Raw genomic sequence first — 6,438 nt, 5'->3', positions numbered from 1 at the left:
TTGCCAACTTAGTAAAATATTGTACAATATTTTTTTAGTAAGGCACTAATGACATTTTAAAATAGCTTAATAAATGGTAAAAGCAGCCCATTACCTTCTCAGCAATGACTGGTAAAGTATTTCAAAGCCTTCTGATTACAGAAGCCAGTTTGACTCATTTAAGTTGAGGAGCATTATTAAAAGCCAATAATAAGAGCAGGACCACTCGCACAAGTGTTCACCTGAACAATTCAGCTGCAAAGAAGAATGATATGCGAAGCAAGCGGCACGCCTGGAAGTCGTTAACCAAAAACAAAGAGAGGCTGGTCCTAGGTTCCAGGGGGGAGTTTTTTGAGTCCCCGTACACACGGCTGTTGCAACAATAGCTTATACGGTGCATTAAAAATTATTTGTTGTTTGATCTATGGAACAAGATATAAATTTTGATTAAGTTGCACAGTAGCTAAAAATAAATTATAAAACTTTCTACATATAAAGAGCGAAATAATCCTGACAATTTAAGTAAGGCGATCTCATGACTTGAACTAAACTAGCAGTCTTCGCTTTTTATCTTAGAGTTTTTTATACCAAATTATATGATTTTTTGATACTATTCTGAGTCTGCTGCAGCCATCTTACTTACTTACTTAATTGGCGCTTAACCGTCTAAACGGTTATGGCCGTCCAACAAGGCGCGCCAGTCGCTCCTTCGCTCCGCCAGCCGGCGTCAATTGGTCAGACCAAGGGAGTTTAAATCGTTTTCCACCAATTGCCTACCTAGTCCAAAGTAGCATTTATTGGCGCGATTGATTCTTCGCTGGATTTCAGTGCTGATGTTGTTGCTAGTGTTGATGCTGGTTCCCAAATAAACGAAGTCTTTTACTGTTTCGCAATTATGGCTACCAACAGTAGCGTGGTTGCCAAGGCGTGTATGCGCTGACTCTTTGCTCGCTGACAGCAGGTACTTCGTTTTGTCCTCAATCACCATCAAACCCATCTTTACCGCTTCTTTTTCCAGTTTGGAGTAAGCAGAACTAACAGCGCGGGTGTTTAGGCAGATGATATCAATGTCATCAGCATATGCCAGTAATTGCTCGCTTTTATAGTATATTGTTCCAGTGCGGTTAAGTTCTGCAGCTAGTATAATTTTCTCCAGCATCAAATTAAAGAAATCGCACGATAGGGGGTCACCCTGTCTGAAATCTCGTTGAGTTTCAAACGGCTCGGAGAGGTCCTTCCTAATTCTGACTGATCTGATGGTGTTGCTCAACGTCATTTTGGACAGCCGTATAAGTTTTGCGGGGAAACCAAATTCAGTCATAGCGGCATATAGGCATCTCCTTTTCGTGCTGTCGAAGGCGGCTTTAAAGTCGACGAAGAGGTGATGTGTGTCGATTCTCTTTTCACGGGTTTTTTCCAATATTTGGCGCATTGTGAAAATCTGGTCGATGGTAGATTTACCAGGTCTGGAGCCGCACTGATAAGGTCCAATCAGCCCGTTTACGCTGGGCTTCAATCTTTCCCACAATACCCTATAAAGGACCTTATATGCGATATTAAGAAGGCTGATTCCACGATAGTTGGTGCATTTTGCAGTATCCCCCTTCTTGTGAACTGGGCAAAGAACACTTAGATTCCAACCGGCGGGCATGCACTCATCCGCCCATATTTTGCTAAAAATCTGCTGCATGCGCCTTACCAACTCCTCGCCGCCGTACTTGAATAGCTCCGCAGGCAATCCATCAGCGCCCACGGCCTTGTTGTTTTTCAATCTGGTTATTGCTATTCTAACTTCATCATAATCGATTGCGGGATAGGGTTCTTCATCTCTGCGCGGTGAATTGCTGCCTCCATTCAGGAGAGCAGAGAAGTGTTCCCTCCATAATCTAAGCACTCTCTGGACATCAGTTACAAGGTCGACGTTTTCGTTCCTACAGGAGTTTACCCCGGTCTTAAAACCTTCCGTCTGTCGCCGTATTTTTTGGTAAAATTTTCGGGCGTTATTCCTGGTGGCTAGCAGCTCTAGCTCCTCGCACTCACGCCTTTCTGCTTCTGCTTTTTTCTTCCTGAAAAGGCGTCTCGCTTCCCTTTTCAACTCACGATAGCGTTCACACACTCCTCTTGTCGCACTCGCTTTTAACGTAGCCCTGTAGGCAGCGTCTTTTCTTTCGGTTGCAACGCGACATTCTTCATCATACCAGTTGTTTTTTCGTGGCCGCCGGTAACCAATTTCTGCTCCCACTGCTCTTGTATTCCCTCAGAATGGGTTGTGCTCTCAGAGAGCGGGTGTGAGGGTCGAGTTGCGAAATCATTGGCAGTCTGTTGTGATTGAAGCTTTTCGACGTCTAGCTGCTACAGCCATCACCATTAAGCTGGAGACATTGGTGCTTTATCGGTAACCGTATCGGTAACCTTTTAACAGCTGATTCGACCAACCTTATGAGAATAAATGCAATCGATTATTGGTGCCGCTAAGGTCGTAACCGTATCGTAGCCAACCAATTGGGTTTTGGTTTACCTTCGTAACGATAAACAGCTGATTACGTTAGGGATACGACTACAGCGATACGACAAACGGCACCAATGACTCCAGCTTTAGGATATATTCCATGTTGTCGCATGTATGAGTTTAGACCTCCTGTTGCAATAATAAAATTATTGTTGCCTTGCCTGAAAGTTTTGGGTAGTGTTGTTGCTGTAGAAAGGTGGTAATGGTTCCGGGACCCTACAGAGCTTATGAAACGTTCTCCTGAACGATTTGATATAACCATCTCGAGCTTTGTACGTCATCTGATCTAGGGCCGTAGAGAGAAAATCCGGCCCCGGGACTAAACAATTTACGGGCCCCCTATAAAAAATCCACTAATACATTTGATTAACTTGAATTAATGACGTCTCATTCATGAATCATTATTGTAGGATTACATCAAAAAAATTGTTTGCCACATCAACTAAATGATTTTTGGACTAAAGGCTGACAATAAAATTAACACAGAATATTTACTGTTTATACTGTTTTATTGTAACTTAGGAATAAAATTCTCTTTTAACAGCCACATAGTTTCAAATAATCTTATCTAGTTTTTTGGTTACATTTTAATACATTTCTGACAAATTTAATGATGATTATAAATTTTAATTATTCAATATAGAAAGTTCGGATATCAAAGAGTGGCTTTACTTGCTTTTTTCGCTGCAAAATTTTTATAGTGATATCAAAACTTAACTTTCTTGCCAAAACGGATCCAACACAAAGCGTGGCAATTCCTGAAACTCGCTCTTGAGATAAACACGATCTATGAAAGTTTTTGATTCTTGAAAGGACGCTGAAGGAACGTTCTGTGCTAGCTTCAGTGACAGGCATAGTGCAAAAGATACGTAAGCCAACACAAATATTAAGGAAAATCGTACGCAGATTTTGAACATATGTAGATGGCATTTAGCAATTCAAATGGCGACAGACTTTTATCAAAATTTGCTTCGTATATGTGTTTCAAGTGAATTATTTCGCATTCTAAGCTTTGAAAAACGTCCGACTTGTATTTTTCGACAAATTTTGCTGCACTCGCCCAAACCGTAGTTTCATCCCCCAAAATCCATCAACTCCCAAAATCCATCAACCCCCAAAACCCCCCGTCACTACGCCCCTGGTGCACGACAATCTTTTAATGGGATTTCATGTTTACCTAGAGTATGGAAAATTAGATCAACGATTTTCTGACCAGTTTTTTGGTTACAATTCACGAAAGCCAAAAACCGTTCTTAAATTGTAAAATGTGTTGCTTTCGAATTGAAATAGAGTAAGCGCAAAATGAACGTAGTCTGTTCAACGTGACTAGCATCAGGTATAGCATCAACTTTAATAGCAAAATACTTGGCTTTCTTGCCTTGATCTAATATAGTTTCCCTCACGTGCTATGCACACATTTCTATAAACTCGTTCTGAATGTCTGGGGAAAGATAGTAAACTTGTAAACGTTTGTACTGCTGTTGTGAAATCCTAACTCTCTCCAAATGATCTCTAATTATCGGATCATAATGGCTGATGAGATCTTAGATGCCCAAAAAATATCCATTGTTTCGTTCACCAAGATATATACCTTCGCCTTTGAAAGCTAGACCCCTTTCACCCATAAATAAAATAGTGTCCAAAGGTGCGGGTTAGGTTGAACCGACCGGTCCATGAGGACCTCACGTAATTGAATGAGTCCGTAGTGTTACCAGAACTTTGTTTTACCGACCAAACTGAAAAACCCTATCAAAAACCAGGACCTATGTTATAAAATAACTCCGTCCTCTTGGCAAATACTAGAAGCTTCCTAGGATTTAAGCCACTTGCTGCTTCTAGATCTGGCAGCTGTATCACTCCTAATAGCTGGAGTCTTAGCCTGGCAAGCTCGGGGCACGACCACAGAACGTGCTCGATCGTTTCCTCCTCCAGCCCGCACTTCCTACATCTGCTTTCACTGACGAAGCGTAATTGTGTGTTGCCTAGTGTCCAAAATTCTATATAAAATTTCTTTCCACTTTTGAGTTTCAGTGATTAGCTGTTCATTAATAAGTGTAGCAATTGTAGCCTCCTTTTGAATAAGATTTTGTAAAGATCGCAATTGAATATAACATTTAATGTGATCTTGAGTATTTTCGTGTGATGGCAGTTTATGGTATAGTTTCTTCCATACCTGGAATTCCAAATATCCGCACAACAAATTTTAGGTCGATTTAAAGTATTGGTGCTTAACAGACGACAGGTAGGCAATAAAAAGCATTGCTACTGACACTCCACACTAACCAGTTCCACTTTCTCTCCATTTGGCAAGATTCTGTTTAACATCGAGGTAGGAAATGCCTCGTCATGATAATCATGTGGAAAAATAACAGTACACTTTTGATGACCTCGACGAATTATTTCGTTGACTTCCTCAGATCGCAAAAACTCATTATTCACAATTATCGAATATCGAAGGCGTTTAAATAATCTGGACTTTGAATCAGAGTTGGTGGTATTGTTGGAAGACTTTTTAAATATGAACTTTCCTCAGTGTCACCACGAAAACTTTACGATTTCGGATTCATGTAAACATACATTTTTGTTTGATGTTTTTATTGTCTCCTCAGGCCCAGGCCAAAAATCATTATCAATATTCGTTGCTTTTGAAATTCTGCTTAAAATTTACCCATGGAACAACTAAAGACTCTCCTGAATTAAAAAAATGTCTTAGTACCGGTAAATCGCGGGCCCCCTGAGAAACCCCGGGCTCGGGGCGAATCCCCCATATCCCCCCCCCCCCCTCTCGTCGGGCCTGATCCCATCTCCCAATTTCATAAGAAACCTAATGTCAGCAAAGCCAAGCATATTACTTATATGCATGCATTAATATATGTGAAGCTATAAAGCTATGTATTGCGCTTAGGAACCTCTAGAATATTTTAATATTGTTTTTGATGTAACCGCAAAAGTATTCCCCGAAGGTTTTGGGGTTGTAACGGTTAAGGGCAGACATTTGCTGAGTATGAATAACTTATCACTGGTGGTAGTACAAGCAATCGATTATCTCTTGGTAATTTATTTATTTATTTATGCTACGATCTGAAAAATTTCCGAGTTAATTTCGCACTTAAACGTAAGAAAAGGTAACATTTTTAGCAGAAGAAGAGCGTGTCCTGCCAAAGGAGATACTCAACTTTATTAGGAATTCTATAATAGTCTAATTATATTTAAGCCTAGACACATCTTTTGTGTTTCTTGCATATGGAGTGCCATTACATAATTCAAATCATGTATTCAATTGGCCTAGGGCCTTAGTGGCTCACGATGGCAAAATCCTGCTGAAACAGATAGTGTCTTACAAGGATGCATCGTAACGTTAATTTTAACATTTACCAAAACAACCAATCGTTTCTGTTGAAACGATTCAAATTTATAACGGCACAGTAATAAACGAAATTATATCATTTCGTTTTTTAACATATACGAAGGTCAATAGTTGATTTTGAACAGTATTCGGTATCTACCCCGTGAGAGACTCGGGCACAAACAACCAAAGATTACCTTCAAAACTCTCTCACACCACTGTCTCCACCATTGTGGATAAAATAAGTGTGATATCTTATACGTCAACTTCCTGACAGGATGTTGGAGATGGCTAGTTTTTAGCGTTTTGACAGGATGATCAATATGGTGGCGAATAGGGCCGGTCTATGTATGGGTCCGGATACGTTCAGTGGGTGATAGATAGAGATACAGAATGAGACCACAATAGTCAATTGATATCAGGTGCAGGGTTGTCACACCATACTTTTTTTTGGACCCAAAATTAATCTAAGAAAGGACCAAATTTGCGAAGATTTTTTCACTCGAACACAGACCCCTTTTATATGATGTTGTCATGCTCCATGCTTCTGCACCACATAGCAAGACGGGTACCATAAGTGACTTGTAGAGTAACCTAGGGGAAT

This window comes from Eurosta solidaginis, chromosome 1 (genome assembly GCF_040869045.1).
Source record: "Eurosta solidaginis isolate ZX-2024a chromosome 1, ASM4086904v1, whole genome shotgun sequence".
Lineage (NCBI taxonomy): Eukaryota > Metazoa > Arthropoda > Insecta > Diptera > Tephritidae > Eurosta > Eurosta solidaginis.
The sequence above is the reverse complement of the archived record's forward strand: the minus strand, read 5'-3'. Positions refer to the sequence as shown.